This window comes from Rhineura floridana, chromosome 1, assembly GCF_030035675.1.
Source record: "Rhineura floridana isolate rRhiFlo1 chromosome 1, rRhiFlo1.hap2, whole genome shotgun sequence".
Taxonomy (NCBI): domain Eukaryota; kingdom Metazoa; phylum Chordata; class Lepidosauria; order Squamata; family Rhineuridae; genus Rhineura; species Rhineura floridana.
In genome coordinates, this window is record NC_084480.1 from 117,120,477 (window position 1) to 117,139,214 (window position 18,738).

Here is an 18,738-nt window from a genome sequence, read left to right on the forward strand (position 1 = left end):
CAGTTATGTAGTTTTTCAAAGTTACTGTCCAGTAATACAGACAGTCCTTTTCTTAGCTTAGTGATAGTACAGTACTGCATTCTAACTACCTTCCTCAGCCTCAGATTACACCAACATAGCAACACAGGCCATCATAACATGGAGTGTAAATGCCAAACCATCCTACTTATTGAAATATCATTTCCGTAAATACACTGGAAACACTGGACATAAAAAATCATGTATTATTTCTAGTAGGGTTTGCAAGTAGCCTTGAACATGGGGCTGATAAAACAAAAGAGATAGTCAACTGTGCTGTCAAATAATTGCCATTAATTTAAAGCCTTTATGTAGTAGAACCATAACAAAGGCAGAAACTCATGTAATTAAAAATCCTCCCAATTGTCATAAAATAAAATAATGACTACCTCAGTTTTTGACAAAACCAGTTTTCAACATGCCAGTGGCAGGAGGTCTTTGATCTTGGTGAGTAACAATGCCCAGGGGACAGATGTCTGGAGGGAGGATGCACTACAGCAGTTAAATTAGGCTGCCAGAAAAAGCTAGAGTACATTATTGGGAGAGTGTTTTCTAGTTCTGAATGGGGGCATCAGCAAGAGTTTCTGCTTCCCATTCCAGAAAGAAAGAACATCCGATTAATTAGCAAGGGGAGGGCGGTCACCGTCACATTATCCACATCATGCATCCAAGTGTTTTGCAGGAACCACACAACCTCATTGGGATCAAAATGCCACCCTGCATCCCTCCATTTAATCCAGATTTACCCTTTCTGAGACAATTTAATAAATTATATATAAAAAACATGTTGCCAACAACCTGTTTGCAATATCTGATCAATCCTTTTGCAATATTAAGTCCCTGTCCGGAAGCACCCTCTTGCTCACTATCGCCCGCAGTATCCTCCTTCTGGAACTCAGTAGTTGAAAAACCTTTGTAGTTTCAGCCTCTACTGCTCACCCTGCGAATACTGAGTTGGGGCATACTGTATCTACAAGGAAGAGATATACAGTCACCCTGTTACTCCTCTCATTTTTAAGTAAGAGTGAAAGGAGGGTGCAGACTACAGTTAATAATTGGAGGGGAAAGCATCTCACTTTAATAAATAAATACATTTTAAAATTCAGGAAAACAAAAATGACTGAGGTATAGATCTTGCAAAAAAACAGGCTTCTGTAACCCTTTCTCTGCCACCAATTCACACAAAATACTTTTTTAAACCTTCCTAATGGTGTGTATGGAAGACTTTAGATGTAAGATGTCACCATCGCTAAGAGTCAGTATAAATCTTGAACTGTGTTGTAGGTTTATTAAAGGGATATTATTTCCAACTCTACTATTCTATGATGCTATGATTTTGAGCAGGCCAAGTTTGTTTTTTCCAACAGCTAGAGTCATTGCTTAAGTATCAACATAATGTAATCGGTCTGATTTTACATCAAACTGCAGTTTCAGATTCAACTGTTAATGTGCCCAAAATAGAAACAGAGCATAACCTCCAGTGAAACACAAAAGGCTGTCTTCACCATCATATGACATTGACCAATAAAAAGGCTTTGAAATTAATAAAAATATATTTTTATTTATATATGGGTTAAGATCTATATCTAAAACATTAATATTTGAATACAAACTCCATATCTAAGGGATCCTATGTAGGGAACATCTACTTGTGCTCTAAGTCTAGTTGTTCAAGACTCTTTAAAAAAATAAATAAATAAAAGAACCGATCGCTTAGGTTCCATTTCTAATCTTCTTATATCCTGGAAAACTTTCTAATACGCCCCTTGTTTTTTCTGAAGCATAAAACAAAAACAAACTGCCCTCTTAAATATGCTTTAAAACATCTTATATGAGCATGTGATTACTTCTTGGAAATTATTTGGGATTCCACATCCCCCTCAAGTCTGGTTATGAGGGAGGGGAGAGCTGTAAGATCTAGAGGTTGACCATGAAGTGACTGTGATAAGGTTACCAGACCTCTGTTTTTTAGCCAGAGACTCCCTTTTTGGGGGGTTCCCTCTGGGTCTCCAGGTGACTCACCTTAATCTCCGGACTTTCAGCTTTCATTTTTTAAAAAAGTAAGTTTCTCAGATTACCTAGATATACACCAAAATGTCAGCTGCCTCCCCACAACTTCTTAGTTGCTCCAAGTTCTGCTCTAATCCCTGCCCTTTCAATAGGACTTCCTTTTGAGTAGACATGGTTAGGATTGTGCTGTAAATTGATGGGACTTTTGAGTGAACATAGGAAGGAATTGTGTTTGTGTTGTATATCTTTCTCTCCCCCTCCAATCCTATTTTTAAAGCTATTAGGCAGGGCTTACTTAGGTATCACTGTTTTTATTATGTAGGAAACTAATACTGATTTTTTTTTTTATGTTCTGCAATGATCAACTGGTTTTGACAATAAACTATTATATGGGGTGTATGTATTTTTACATCTCCAGTGTGTGTATATATATATATGGGAATCTTCCCAACAACCCTGCGAGGTAGCATTGCAGTCTGGAAACCAAGACAGCTCACAATAAGAAATAAATCCCTTTGAAATCCAATAACCATAAAAACAAGTATAAACAGTTGCAAAACAACTTAAAGTGGCATGATTCTGAATTTTGGGTTGCATGAATGAAGTTGCTTATCACTTGAAGTTACAGTTCTGTTCCTGTTGGAGTAAGCCCCACTGAATACATCGGGGCTTGCTTCTGAATAAATAAACGTAGGATTGCACTATCTTTACAGGTTCTGTAAATAATAAATATATTTGATATTTGATAGTCATGCTTATACAAATATTTCTTCATTTTTCATATTTTTGGTTTTTGGTTAGGAATCCTGACTGGTTGTGAGATGCTTATTTTTCTGCCTTACTCGAAGGAATTTTGTTGTGGTTGGTATGGTACTGCATTTAAGAAATCATCACTGTCTTTTGTTCGTTTTCTATTTGCATTTCATTTACTTTTAGCCTCACTCCCTTTCATCCATAGAAGCAACAACAGTGGTTCCATGTGCTCTGCTCAACCTTCTTAAACCCACTGATGATGTACCTTGTTTGTTTCTTGTCCAATGATGGTAAAAGAGAATTCACATACTGGCAGCATGGCTGCAATTGTTGTTGTTCCTAAGCTGTTGCCTATGAAGGTAGACCAAATCATGTGTGCGTTCTCTCTGTCAATTATATTCATTGGAATTGGGTTGGCTGATAAAGTGAGTTTATAGCAGCTCACAGGCGAGACAGAAAAGGGTAGAAAATCTTATTACTCAGACCTCTCTCTGAAGTGAAGGGTCAAATCTGTAAAGAAATTTGGATGTTAAAAGGTAGGGGCAGGGCATTCCAGGCAGGGGGTTGTCAACCCTACTTGGATATGGATATCTTTTCAGAGGATCCCTAGTCAAGCTTTACCAACACCACAATCCAAACCATATCTTCTGAGAAGTAAGTCCTATTGAGTTCTATGGGACTTAGTCCCTTAGTAAGTGTCTTTACAATTACAGCTCTTCGGGGGCATCCATCTTTACTCCTGAGTGCTCCCATCTAACATCTCTACAACACTAGGCTCCTTTCTTCCTACAATGGCCTTCTGGTGACTGGACTGGCCTAGCCTGACGGCACTTGAACCCTTTTTGCCAGAAGTGAATTGGCTAGATTAAATGTTCCCTACTGAGGCTCCATCTTTTAGCTAAGATTTCTATCTTAATTTACAATCAGATAAATATTTTTGTATGAATTGTATGCACCAAGCAACTGTGGTTGAGGCTTAATGTATCATGTTTAATGACATCACTTGGACCCACCCCATGACATCACTTGGACCCACCCTGTGACATCACTTGGACCCGTCCCATGATGTAACTTGGATCTGCCCCATGACATCACTTGGACCTGCCCCATGACATTACTTGGACCCACCCCATGACATCACTCGGGCCTGCTCCCAAAATCTCAGGATTTGGGATGCTTCTGATCTGGCAACCCTAGACTGTGAACCAATAAGACTGCCAATGCCAGGTGCCAAGGCTGAGGTGACCCCAGCCCAGGACCCTTCTATGTTCCTTCTAACCAGATGAAATAAACCAGATGATAAAGATAATAGAATAAAAATAGTCTCTCAACTCAAATACACTGGCCCCTCTTCCCGATCTTAACCTTTTCATAATATTTTACAAAAGGCCAAGAAAATCAGATTTATTCCCCCACCCTGGAAAATTTGAACTAAACTGTACATACAATTTGAATACTGTAAAAGAAGTTATTGCATTCAAATAGCCCCAGTCAGGCACTAATCAGGGCTTACCAGAAATAGCCATAGGCCTTTCAGGTTGGCTGTTAGGCCTCAATCTCCACAGCCCTTCTTTTTGACCAGCGATTATTGCATAACCAGTGGCCACAGACAGGTCTCCGATTTTGCAATCCCTCCCTTGTTTGGATGTTCAACTGCTTCAGGGGGAATATGGGACTAGGAATGTGCTCAAATTTTGCAAAATTCATATTTTGCCTGCCTTTTTGTGGGTCTTGAGTCATGTGCCTGGGAGGAGGACTTGCAAGGTAAGGGGAACGCGGCCCAGGCAGTTAACGACTGTGCCTTGTTCCAGTCCTCCCCACACCCGCAGGTTTGTTGGTTGCCCTATCAGCCAGCACTCAGGTCTCTGGATGCTGCTCCTAAACGCCAGATCGGTGCATAATAAGATCTCTCTCATTCATGATTTAATTGTGGATGAGGCAGCCGATCTGGTATGTATAACCGAGACCTGGGTGGGTGAGCAGGGAGGAGTCAGTCTCTCCCAGCTATGTCTGCCTGGGTACCTGGTCCAGCATCAGGGTAGACCTGAGGGTCGGGGAGGGGGAGTTGCTGTGGTCTATAGGAGTTCCATCTCCCTCTGCAAGCACCCTGTCCAAGTGACTACTGGTCTGGAGTGTTTGCACCTTATGTTGGGTCAGCGGGACAGACTGGGGATTCTGTTGGTGTACCGCCCACCCCGCTGCCCAACAGACTCCCTAGCTGAGCTGACGGAGGTGGTCTCGGGTGTACTGTTGAGATTCCCCAGACTGTTGGTTCTGGGGGATGTCAACATCCATGCCACCTTATCTGGGGCGGCTCAGGATTTCATGGTCTCCATGACAACCATGGGACTGTCCCAATATGCCATTGGCCCAACACATGTAGCAGGGCATACTCTAGATTTAGTTTTTGCAACTGGACATGGAGTTGGTGATCTGAATGTGGGGGGCCTTACATCAGTCCGTCTGTCATGGACAGATCACTGCTTGCTGAAGTTTAGACTTACAGAGGCTTTTCCCCTCTACAAGGGTGAGGGACCTATTAAGTTGGTCCGCCCCCAGAGACTAATGGATCCGGATGGTTTCCAAACAGCTCTGGGGAGTTTTCCGGCTGATAAGGCTGGCGCTCCTGTTGAAACCCTGGTTGAGCTGTGGAATACAGAAATGACCCGGGCGGTTGACATGATTGCGCCTGAGCGCCCTCTCCTATGTAGAGCTCGTATGGCTCCATGGTATACCCCAGAGCTGAGAGCGATGAAACAATATCAGAGACGGATTGAGTGCAGATGGAGACGAACTCCTAGTGGATGCAATTACACTCTGGTAAGTGCCTATGGTAAGCTGTATTTAGGGGCAGTAAGGGCAGCAAAAAAACAATATTTTGCTGCCACTATCAAATCATCAATCTGCCACCCAGCGGAGCTCTTCAGAATTGTCCGGGGGCTATTACACTCTGGCCCCAGGGACATGGTAGAACCATCTGAGGCCTGCTGTAATGAATTTGCTAGGCACTTCCAGGATAAAATCTTTAGCATCCGCCAGGACTTAGACTCCAGTGTTATCACAGGTGAATCAAGCGAGGTATCCAGAGCACAGCCTTGTCCCGATTTCTTGGATGAGTTTCAGTTGGTGCAGCTTGAGGACGTTGACAAAGTGCTTGGACAGGTTCGTGCAACCACTTCTGTGTTGGATCCTTGCCCTTCTTGGCTAATAAAAGCTAGCAGGGATGGAACAGCCGGCTGGGCCAGGAAAGTGATTAATGCCTCTCTGTGAGAGGGGGTGGTCCCTGGCTGCCTGAAAGAGGCAGTAGTGAGACCACTCCTGAAGAGGCCCTCCCTGGACCCAGAAAATCTTAATAACTATAGGCCAGCAGCAAATGTTCCATTCCTGGGCAAGGTCCTTGAACGAGTGGTTGCAGGCCAGCACCAGACACTCTTGGATGAGACCGATTATCTGGATCCATTTCAGTCAGGTTTCAGGCCTGGTTTTGGCACAGAAACAGCCTTGGTCACCCTGCATGATGACCTTTGTCAGGAGAGAGACAGGGGGAGTGTGGCTCTGTTGATTCTCCTTGATCTCTCAGTGGCTTTCGATACCATCGACCATGGTATCCTTCTGGGGAGACTGGCTGAGTTGGGAGTGGGAGGTACTGCATTGCAGTGGTTCCACTCCTACTTGGCAGGTCGCCTCCAGAAGGTGGTGCTTGGGGAACATTGCTCAGCACCCTGGACTCTCCAGTATGGGATTCCACAGGGATCAGTTCTGTCCCCCATGCTGTTCAACATCTACATGAAACCGTTGGGTGCGGTCATCCGGAGCTTTGGAGTGCGTTGCCATCAGTATGCTGAAGACACGCAGCTCTATTTCTCCTTTTCATCTTCTTTAGGTGAGGCTGTCAATGTGCTGAACCGGTGCCTGGCTGCAACAATGGACTGGATGAGGGCTAATAAACTGAGGCTCAATCCAGACAAGACTGAGATGCTGCTAGTGGGTGGTTCTTCTGACTGGATGGTGGGTGTCCAACCTGTTCTGGATGGGGTTGCACTCCCCCTGAAGGAGCAGGTTTGTAGCTTGGGGGTTCTCCTACAATCATCTCTGTTACTTGAGGCTCAGGTAGCCTCGGTGGCACGGAGTGCCTTCTACCAACTTCGGTTGGTGGCCCAACTATGCCCTATCTGGACAGGGATAACCTCACTTCAGTTGTCCATGGTCTGGTAACCTCTAAATTAGATTACTGCAATGCAGTCTATGTGAAGCTGCCTTTGAAGACGGTTCGGAAACTGCAGCTTGTGCAAAATGCAGCAGCCAGATTGGTAACAGAGACCAGACAGTCCAAACATATAAAACCGATTCTGGCCCGCTTGCACTGGCTGCCTGTATGTTCCGAGCTCGATTCAAGGTGCTGGTTTTGACCTATAAAGCCTTACACGGCTTGGGACCACAATACCTGATGGAACGCCTCTCCTGATACAGACCCACCCGTACACTACGTTCAAGATCAAAGGCCCTCCTCCAGGTGCCTACTCCAAGGGAAGCTGGGACGGTGGCAACAAGGGAGAGGGCCTTCTCAGTGGTGGCCCCCAAATTATGGAATGATCTGGTTGATGAGGTGCGCCTGGCGCCAACACTGTTATCTTTTTGGCGCCAGGTCAAGACTTTCCTCTTCTCCCAGGCATTTTAGCATGTGTTTTATATTGTTTTAAATTTTTAAATTGTGTTTTAAATTGTGTTTTAAAAATGTATTTTAAATTGTATTTGTTTTTAGTTACTGTAAACCGCCCAGGGAGCTTCGGCTATGGGGCGGTATACAAGTATAATAAATAAATAAATAAATATTTGACACTGGATTCCCTATTTATTCACTTTTTTTTGTCCTCACGGACCAGATTTTCTTCTAGAGGTTTTCTGCAGGTGAAGTGGATTTTAAAAAAAATTAAAAATGCATAAAATATAAATATTAATATCAATATTTCCTTCAAAATATCAATATAAATACTGATATTTTTGCAGAAAAAAAAACAAATCTGTATTTATCGCAAATAGCGAACATTGATCACTTATGAAGTGGTACCAGAAGGAAGTTCGACTGAGCAAAAATTGAACCGGCACCAAAATGCGGATCCTATCCCTATATGGGATAAAGAAAAGGTATGTGAGTGACTAGGCCTCTGCTGTTGGTTCTCTTAGCAGCTCCCTTCTGAATGTTTTGCTTTAGTTTCTAGTTTAGTTTGCCCAGCACTAGTCCTCCTTTCCAGCACCTCCTGGCATAAAAAGGTTATGCTATGTTTTGTTAATGTTTATTTATACCCCGCCTTTCAGCCAAACAGCCTTCAAGGCGGCTTACAGAAAAAGTAAACACAAATATTAAAATAGATCAACAAGGCAATACATCAATAAAGCAATACATTGTACAAAAAATTAAATAGCAAATAACATTAAGAAAAAATATCCAGGAAAGGCATTCCAGCTCGCCTGAACTTACAGCTATTTCAAGGGGCAGTACACCAGTCCGAAATGGTGATGGCCTGCAGCTCAGGCCAGGGTAGTGCAGCTTAACGCTGGGGGTATCCGTCTGCATGCCCTGGCCCAGGACGCCAATGCCGCTGGTAAAGTGAAAACAGGGCGGCAGCAACCAGCAGACCAACCAACTGGTCTGGCCCGCGGGCCTTCCGACGCTGCAGTGGTAGCTCCCAGGCCTTGTAGTCTTGCAGCTCTTCCAGGGCAGTGGGTGCAACTCCCTGGTGGCGTGTGGCCTGTTTTTTCTGCCCGAGTCCATCCTCCGGTGCATCCTGCATTTCTTAGTCGGGGAGCCCTGGCTGGGCAGGGGCGGGTCTTGTTGGAAGAGCAGCAGGTAGGGAGTTTCTCCATTGCCAGGCAGCCCGTCGAAGCCATTGTGCAGCAGCCCATTATGCAGCGAGCAGGTGGGGGCTGCCACTGCAGCTGCAGCTGCCGCCACCGAGGCACCGGCTTGGCCTCGGAGCCTCTCTGTCATGGTGCCGGCAGCAACACGGAAGAGGCCACTCGCTCTTTGTCCTCCCCCGCAGCGCACGAGGGCTGCTTCTGCCTCAACTGGTAGCTTTGCTTGCTTGTTTGTTTGCCTTGGCTCGACCCTCGGATACCAGCAGCGTCAGTTCTCGTGAGATAACTCTTTTTTCCGATTCAGTCCTTCTCTGAGGAAAAAATAGATTTTATCCACAAGGAGGCCATGCATACAGAGTTGCATTTTATTTTTATAAATTATTTCTTTATATGTGGGTTAAAATCTATATCTAAATAAGAACATAGCTAACTGCCAATTTTAGACATTTGGTGAAATGGATAAGAGTATCTCCACCACAGACTTGCAACTATCTTATCAAACATGCCCTCTTCCCAGTTAACTCTGGGGAATGTTTTTTGGGGTGGGAATTAGACATCAGTAATAGAAAAGTCTTAACAAACTACACTTAACAAACTACAATTTCTAGGATTCTTTGGCAGGAGGAGCATAACAAAGAAATACAAAAGCTCTCCTTTTTCTGTTGTTTCCCTTGTATGAGGATGAGACTGGAGGACAGCCTGCAGAGGAAGAATTACAGGAGACCCCGCAGGACAGAGAGCAAGAAGCTGAAGCTCAGTCAAGCAGAGGCAATGAAACCACACCCTACAAGGAGAAAAGAAGAATAGTAGTAGTGGGAGACTCCCTGTTGTGTGCAATTGAAACCCAAGTATGCCAGGAAGACCCATGGACTCGCCAGGTATGCTGAATCCCTAGAGGATGGATTAGAGATATGACTGAAGGGTTGCCAACACTCATAAAGCCCACTGACATGTATCCCTTTCTTCTCATCCATGTGGGAACAAATGATACTGCCAAGCGGAGCTACAAAGAAATCATGTCAGACTTTGAAGCTCTAGGAAGGAAACTCAAGGACTTTGGAGCTCAGATAATTTTGTCACCCATCTGTCCAGTACGCAGAAGAGGAATAGAAAGGGATAGAAAAATACTCCAGGTGAATGATTGGGTACAAAGTTGGTGCCAACATGAGAGCTTTGGTTTCTGGCACCACAGGCTACACTTCCGGGAAGATGGACTGCTGGGAAGTGATGGGTTGCATCTCATAAAGACCAGGAAGAATATGTTTGGCCACAGCATGGAGAACTTCATCAGGAAGGCTTTAAACTGAGTCCTAAGGAGGAGGAAGATGTAAACTTGGAGGTAATGATTGACGAAGGCTTATGCACAGTAAGAGGAACTGAGAGAATGGTCCTAGTGTGGTCCAATAATACTCTTCATAAAAATATAGGAAGGAAGCCAGATCACAAATCACATGGTCTTTAGTGTCTATATACTGATGCTCAGAGTATGGGAAATATATAGGATGAACCTGAACTCTTAATACAGGAGGGTAAATACGACTTGCTAGGTTTAACTCAAACTTGGTTAAGTTGGACTCCCATGACAAGATTACAGCAACTGAAGGATATAACGTGTTCAAAAAGAAGGAACAGAAAGGGAGGCAGAGTAGCACTATATATTAAAAATACATATCCTTCCACAGGAATACAGGAGGATGAGCTTGGTAGCCCCACTGGGTTAAAATTAATGGGGCAAGGAATAAAAGGAGCATGATGGTTGGGGTCTACTATCAATCACCCAGTCAAGGAGAAGACGAGGATAAAACTTTTGGAAAGCAAATTGCCAGTGTTTCAAGGAAGTATGATGGGACTTCAATTACCCCAATATCTGTTGGGAGACAAATTCTGCCAAACATGGCCCCTCCAAGAAATTCCTGACTTCTGTTGCTAATAACTTTATCCTACAGAAAGTGGAGGAAGGAACTAGAGGATCAGCTATCCTTGACTTAATTCTAACTAACAGAGATGACTTAGTGGATGAAGTGGCAGTTATGGGAACTCTGGGAGAAAGTAACTATACTTGATTTTAAAGGATGCAAAAACTGAGTATAGCCATACGTATACCCTGGACTTCTGACAAGCCAATTTTAATAAACTCAGAACAATGATATTTAAGGTCCCATGGCAAGTGAGTCTAATAATAGGAGTCAAAAATAGGTGGGAGTTTTTAAAAATGAAATTATAAAGGCGCAATAGCAAATAATTCCAACAAGGAAAAAAGGTGGAAGGCAGCAGAACAAACCTATGTGGTCATTAGAGATGACCTGAAAACAAAAAGACACATATGGGAAGTGAAAAGAATGCCAGACCACAAAGGAAGACTACAGACAGTAGCACAGAATTGCAGGGATGGTGTCAGGAAGGCTAAAGCTGAGAATGAGCTTAGGTTAGAGAGGGATGCTAAAAGCAACAAAAAAAGCTTTCATCAGGTACATCCAGGAGAAAAGAAATGGTGGTTCAGCTATTCAACAAGGATGGTATAATGCTAACAGATGACAAAGGCAGAAGTGCTCAATTCCTACTTTGTCTCAATCTTCTTCCAAAAGAGGGTCTATGACCCTCCTGGCAAATGTGAAGTATAAGTTGAAGGGGCAGGATTGTGCTGGTTGAGTATGATAGACAAATCATCAAGGAATATCTAATTACAGTAGGGGCCCCCTTTTCAGTGTTCTGCTTCTCGGCATTCTGCTAATACGATGGTTTTCAATTATAGCCATGTTCATTATGTTTGGTGTTTGTTCCGCTTTTTCGGCATCTTTCGGCATGACGTGCTCAGCAGCTGAGTCCGAGAAGGGCGTCGGCAGTAGCAAACTCTGGAGGCAGCAGCAAAGCTTTCTTTTGGGGGGGGTGCACATGCTGAGTCCCCTTCCTGGGGGAGGAAGGAGCAGCTTGCAAGCCTGGTGGAGGGAAGCCTCCAGGTCCTGCGGCAAAGAGGCTCGGTGGGGAGTGGATGGCCCCGATTGGGAGAGGGAGGACTGGTGGTACAGCTGTTTAGGCCAGCCTTGCGCACCTGTGGCCAGCAAGGCTCCCCTCTGCACAGCAGAAGACGGAGTGAATGCAAGCCCGCCTTTGCTCAAGAGGAGCCCCCCTCCCGGCCCATTTGCCTTCTCGCCGAATGGTTACCAATGGCCCTGGGGCAAGCGTGCCTCTCCCACCCCCTCCTCCCAGTCAGTGCAAGAGAAGTTGGGTAGGATCAAGCCCTTCCTGAGGAGGTGTTGGCCTTGGGCCCGCAGAAGGGAGCCACTTTGGAAGCTCCTCGAGGGCAGGGCCCGGGTGTTGCCACGTAAGCGCCTTTTGGATCCCGTATCCATCAGCACAATCCTAACCATGCCTACTCAGAAGTAAGTCCTGGTGACTCCAATAGGGCTTATTCCCTCGGCCAGTGGGGTTAGGATCACAGCAAATCCACGCTCGGCGCCACAGGTGTCTTTTGCATGGCAAGGACCCTTCTCTCCCAGGGGGAGTGAGAGCAACTGCGAGGAGGCAAGCCGTAGCCAGGGGGGCTCCTTCTGTCCACCCATTTTTATTTTACAAAAAAAGAATTTAAATCTATTACATTTTCCCCTCCCCCCAATTTTTGGGCTAGCTATGAGGTGACTTCTGTCTCTCCTCCTCGATGCCCCCCCCGCTGCAAGGACTGCTGCAGGGACCCACCAGAACCTGGGCTGGGTGGGATTGAGGGGGTGGGGGCAATGCCTTGGCAGCTGCGGCACCTCCCTTGATTCTCCATGCACCCCCTTATTGCCTGCACCTGGGGCGGACCACTCCCACTGCGCCACCCTTGGTACACCACTGGGTGTCCAGCGCCATTATATTGTTGGTGATCCACTTTTCAGCTATTTTCGCTTTTCGGCGGGGCTCTGGAATCTAACCTGCCATATGAGTGGGGCCCTACTGTACTTTGAATGAGTTCAAATCTCCAGGGCCTGATGAACTGCACCCTAGAGTAATAAAAGAATTGATTGAAAATCTCTCGGAATCACTGTCAATTATCTTTGCAAAATCATGGATGATGGCTGAAGTGTAGGATGACTGGGGGAGGGCTAATATTGTCCCTATCTTCAAAAAAGGCAAAAAGGAGGGAAATATAGACCATCAGTCTGACATCAATTCCTTGGAAAATTCTGGAGCAGATTATAAAGCAGTCAGTCCGTAAGCACCTTGAAAACAATGTAGTAATTACTAGAAGCCAACATGGAACAAATCCTGCCAGATTAATCTTATCTCATTTGATCGGGTAACTTCCCTGGTAGACTGTGGGAAAGCTGTGGACATAATATATCTCGACTTCAGCACAGCTTTTGACAAAGTGTCCCATGATATTTTGACTAGCAAGCTAGCTAAATGTGTGCTGGATGGAACAATTCTCAGGTGGACCCACAGTTGACTGCAGAATCATACTCAAAGAGTGCTTATCAATGGTTCCTTCCCAAACTGGAGGAGGTAACAGGTGGGGTACCACATGGCTCAGTCCTGGCAGCAGTGCTCCTCAACATTTTAAATAATGACTTGGATGAGGTGCAGTGAATGCTTATTGAGTTGAGAGGGATTGCTAATGGCTTGGAAGACAGAAACAAAATTCAAAGTGATCTTGATAGCCTGGTGCAATGGGTTGAAAATAACATAATGAAATTTAACAGAGATAAGCACAAAGTTCTACACCTAGCAAAAAAGAAACCAAACAGACAGTTATAAGATGGGGGATACTTGGCTCAGCAATATTACACGTGAGAAGGAGCTTGGCATTGTTGTTGATCACAAGCTGAATATGAGCCAACAGTGCAATGTGGCTGCAAAAAAGGCAAATGCTAGTTTAGGCTGCATTAAAAGAAGTATAGTTTCCAAATCACGTGAAGTACTAGTTCCCCTCTATTCAGCACTGGTTAGGCCTCGTCTTGAGTACTTCATCCAGTTCTGGATACTGTACTTTAAGAAGGATGCAGACAAACTGGAACAAGTTCAGAGGAGGACAACAAGGATGATCAGGGGACTGGAAACAAAGCCCTATGAGGAGAGACAGAAAGAATGGGGTATGTTTAGCCTTGAGAAGAGAGGACTGGGGAGAGATATGATAACCCTCTTCAAGTACATGAAAGGTTGTCACACAGAGAAGGGCCAGGATCTCTTCTCTTCTTGATCATCCCAGAGTGCAGGATACAGAATAACAGGCTCAAGTTACAGCAAGCCAGATTTTGGCTGAACATCAGGAAAAACATCCTAACTGTTAAAGCAGCATGACAATGGAACCAATAACTTAGGGATGTGGTGGACTCTCTAACACTGGAGGCATTCAAGAGGCAGCTGGACAGCCACCTGTCAGGTGTGCTTTAACCTGGATTTGTGCACTGAGCAGGGGGTTGGACTTGATGGCCTTATAGGCTTCTTCCAACTCTACTGTTCTATGATTTTATGATAATAAATACATGTTAGAAATATGTTTCAGGAAATGTGCTTTCAGTCTCCAAAGAAGTATTTAAACTACATGTCCCCAACAAGTTTAGTATTCCTTACTCATTTTTCAAAAAGCTTGCTTGTTAAGCTATGGAACATGATCTGTTGTACACACATAGGCAACATTTCCTAGTGAGGTGCATACTGGGGACACACCTGTCTACTACTTTCAAGTTATATATACAGTTTTCTATGATATCCCTGGATACTCAACATCAAATGTAAACCTTAATCTCCCTGAGGTCCTCCTTTCGAAGTTGCCTTTCCTTTAATGAAATGCAAATACCTGTCAGCCAACAAACCTTCCCACTCCCTGTGCTTATGAATTGTTCTTTATTTTCTCTTGTACAAAGGTTTTCCCCTCTACTCCTTTTACTGAAGCTTTCGTATTAGAGCTGCTGATGGGGTGAAGTGCATAAGGCTCCCATTGTTTTCATGTTTGGAGGAGCACAATGGCCCTTCTTTAGATAAAAATCTTGCATTTCTCCTCGTCAAAGTAACATTTATCTCTCTTCCCAGTCACTTTCCCCCTCCTTTCCTTTGCAATCAGTATAGCTATCAATCAGAATACACTATCACAATTGCAAACATTTGTTTACTTCTGAATATCATTGATTTTTTTATAAACAGGAGCTAGTGACAGAGATACAACACTAACCCTGATATATATATTTTTTAAATCATATATTCATGAGTTTTAAGAATGCTAAAAATGTTCTAAAAATCATGTACATTGTGAAAATACATGAATATGTTAGGCAAAAAAGGTAAAGGTGTCCCCGCACTTATAGTGCGAGTCATTTCCGACTCTTAGGGTGATGTCTTGCGACATTTACTAGGCAGACTGTATATATGGGGTGGGATTGCCAGTTCCTTCCCCGGCCTTTCTTTACCCCCCAGCGTATGCCAGGTACGCACCACGGATGGATGGAAGGCTGAGTGGACCTCGACCCCTTTTACTGGAGTTTCAACTTCCTCCTTCCGTTGGAATCGTACTCCGGCCGTGAGCAGAGCTTCAGCTGTGTTACCGCTGCTTACCACTCTGCGCCACGGAGGGTCTTTATGTTAGGAAAGGGTAACAGATATGGCAATTGGGGGAAATGCTATGGCTTGAATTAAGTTAGAAGCATTTTGAAAGAGTTAATTGACATGGATTTTGCCAATGCTCATCCATTCCTCAGTAAAGGAAATCAGTATAAAACATTTAAGCTAGGGATTGTTGCCATACATTTACATGACATCTAAAGTTCATGTAGTGAAATTTCATGGTGACTGACAAATCATAATAATGGGAATGGATTTTATTTACTTAATAGCTAAGGGGTCACCATTATGATGGACAGATGGGAAGGTAATAGAGGACCTGTACACCCGTCAGCATATGTCAACGGTGGTAACAACGGTGCAGACTGGGTTTGGCCTTCACCACATCAGTGTCATCTAGTGCAGTACTTTAATTTTCATAATCTAAATGATAACCAGGCACCTGGTTGGCCACTGTGAGAACAGGATGCTGGACTAGATGGGCCACTGGCCTGATCCAGCAGGCTCTTCTTATGCTAATGGCAGCCATTTTCTTTATCACAATATGCCCAGGGAAAGGACTGAGATGGAGCTAAATCTGCTCCATACAACTGGTGAGCCCGACCAAAATCAAACCTGGTCCTATCTGTGTAATCTCATTTTTGGTTCTGCTGCTGCGAGCATCAGTAGCCCATTGGAGGGAGGGGGGGAGAGAGAGAGAGAGAGAGAGATGTGTGTATGTATGTGAGACAGATAGTCTCTGTGTGGTCCTCGATCTACCACTCAACCTACCACATTGCATGTGGCCCTCAGGGCCAAAACAGTTTCCTACTCTGCAAATCCAGATTTTTCTGAAAGCAAAAACCTTTAAAAAGATAATTTTAGGATAACAGTCAAAGAAAGAAAAATGAAACACAATCACCATGGAGTTATTTATTTTGAGGCCTAGCTAATGTCAGAATCAAATCAGTAAGCATAGTGTTGGAATACATCAGTAGAGATAGGCAGTGGGCCAAAAATACATAATGCAAGTAAAGGGAAGAATGATCTGTAGCATGGAGATATGAAGAGATTTCTTTAGAAGGGAAGTATTCCATAATGAGTTGACCTGATGAAATTTGCTGGAGGTTGTTGCAGAGGTCTTTGAAAGTTCTGAATAATAAAATGATTTTTTTAATAAAACGTAGCGCAGTCCTATGCATGTTTATTTAGAAGTAAGTTCCACTGGATGGTATTCAATGCTAGTCTTACTCAGAGTATACCCACTGAGGTAACAGACATGGCTAATGCAGGTTCATTAATTTCAGTGGGTCAACTCTGAGTAGGACTTAGTTGAATACTATCTACCATGTTCAAATGGGTTCGCTCCTAGTAGGTGTGGATAGGAGTGTTGGCTTAGCTACATAGTAATGCTGTGCATCACATAGTTCTTGCTATGCCACATCAGACCAAATGGAGGGAAGCCCCCCATGCGCATTGAACACAGAAACTTGACATGTCACATGTCAGAAAGAAAAGTTCTAGCCTAGTCTTCTCTCTGACACACTATTTTCTGTGTTCAGAGAGTGTTTGTTTTTAAACCATAACAAAGCATTATGGCCCACCAGCCATAGGTGTAAACTTTGGGGGAGGGCTGCGGGGCTCAAGTGTGCCCCCTGGATTCCCCTGGGAGGGCTCAGCCCCCCCAGCATCCAGTGCCAGGAAGTATTGACAGGCTCAAATGTTGGACTAATTTATAACAGCAGCTGAAGCAGAGAGCTGCCCCATCTCTTTGTTGTGTCATACTACAATTTTCATGATAGAGTTCCACAGCAGAAAATACAAATATTTCTTTATATCTATATTAAGGTCTGGTGCAGACTAGACATACAAGTAGCTAGTCTCAGCCAATACAGAAATTGTGTATACATGATTTAGAGAAACTCTGTCCTTAGCCAGTAAGTTAACAGTTAAATAGAGACATATTGCTGGCCATAGCCAGTGCATAATATTTAAACAAGTGTATACAGTAGTTGGCTCTTAGCTTATAACTTACAGGTGAAAGCAGCACGTAGCTGACTTCCACTTGGAACTAAGTGGTTAAAGTGGCCCATAGCTAGTTTTAACTGGTAACAAAAGAGTTAAAGCAGCACATGGCTAGCTTTAACAAGTTCACTAGTTAGTACTTGTATTTGTGAGGCTTACATTTGCGATGCAGTTACACAAGTAAACATTTATTATGAACAGTCCTATACACTCCTTACAGACAGATTTATCTATTTTTTATTCATACAGCCTTTTCTTAGTTGTACAAACAACCTCTTTGGTCTTAACCAAAGGGTTTTAAACTTCGTATAATATACTCTTTTTAGCTTCAGGAAAAGGGTCTGGAAACTGCACCACCAGTGTGTGTATCTATCTATCTTACACTCTTTGCATAATATTCTCTATTTCTAGTCTCTTTTTGACCAAAAAGCTTCTCTTTGCAGTGCTAAATACCTGCTAAACCTCAATACAAAAACTTTTCACTTCTGGAAAAGTGGTGCTTTTGCTGTTTGCTGGGTTTTAAGCAGCCATTGGTCAGTGTCAGGCAGTGTCTGTGGCAGTCTTTGCTTTGGCTGGGCTTCATTATCTTCAACCATCTGTAGTAGACTTGCTTTGGTAGCCTTTGCTTTAATTTTCTTCAGCAGCTTCTGTGGTGTTGTAATCTTATCTCTTTGGCTCAGTCATTAAGACTGGCCCCGAACAGCTCTATTCTGGCTCCTTCATAGGCAGTCTCAAGGCTGCACACATCATGGGGACTTCCCCCGAGGCTTAACTAGTTTAGTGTGTTGCCTTTTAAAAGCATGACAGGGCTTGAGCTGTAGGCTTTTAACAAGGCATCACTTCTGCATATACTCGTCTCTCCCTCTTGGCTGTCTTCCCAGATTCAGCAGCAGTCTTCTAGCAGCTGTGTAAACAAAGAGAGGTGGGTGACTGCCAAGTCTTCAGATAGAGAGGAGGGAAGAGGAGTGAAAAAAATGTTTAACTCTTACAGCAGCTAGGCTTGTAAGCAGCTAGGCTGCACTTCTAGCTGGTGTTCTTTCACTGCAAACTAAACTTTTGTCTCCCAACTTTTACATATTTTATTCACTCTTGGAGGCCAAAAACAAGAAGTATCACAGGCAGCACACAACACTGAGATAGGTTCTCCTTTCTTTTAAACTCACCTTGAAAAGCATATATTTTGTCCATACTGGATACTGATGTGGTTGGCTTGGTGGGAGTATCCTGTAATGAAAGAAAAAGAGGACTATAGTAACACAGCAGGCCACCACCAAAGGAGAGTTTCCCCTTTGGGGACTGCTATAAGACTGAGGGCACTTTACCCACACCTTGTTTATGGCCCCCATAACTAGATAAATGTATGTTGTTTGGTAGGAGAGTGTGGAAGTAAAGGTAGTGGCTGCCATATGGGGTGAAAGTGCACAATAAAAGTGGGCAAAAGGCCCCTTTGACAACAGCTTGGGTGGGAGTCTGTATAGTACCCTAGGTGAGAGATAGGGTGGGGTCCTGGGATGGTTGAAGACTGAGTCTCAGATTCAAACTATTTTATAAAGATGTAGCATT

General features: G+C 43.9%; 1 protein-coding gene across 15 annotated transcripts in view; it reads right to left on the reverse strand.

The window, feature by feature from the left end:
- Positions 1-8,889: 8,889 nt before the first annotated feature.
- The window catches only part of ZDHHC21 (zinc finger DHHC-type palmitoyltransferase 21), an 81,147-nt gene continuing 71,298 nt past the window's right edge, over positions 8,890-18,738 (reverse strand). For 13 of the 15 annotated variants that reach the window (XR_009763167.1, XR_009763147.1, XR_009763171.1 and 10 more), the window contains 2 exons: positions 18,339-18,399; positions 16,079-16,302 (listed from right to left, as the gene is read on the reverse strand). The gene's annotated coding sequence lies outside the window, so the exon portion shown is untranslated. The other 2 variants (XR_009763122.1, XR_009763117.1) reach the window with 2 other exon arrangements.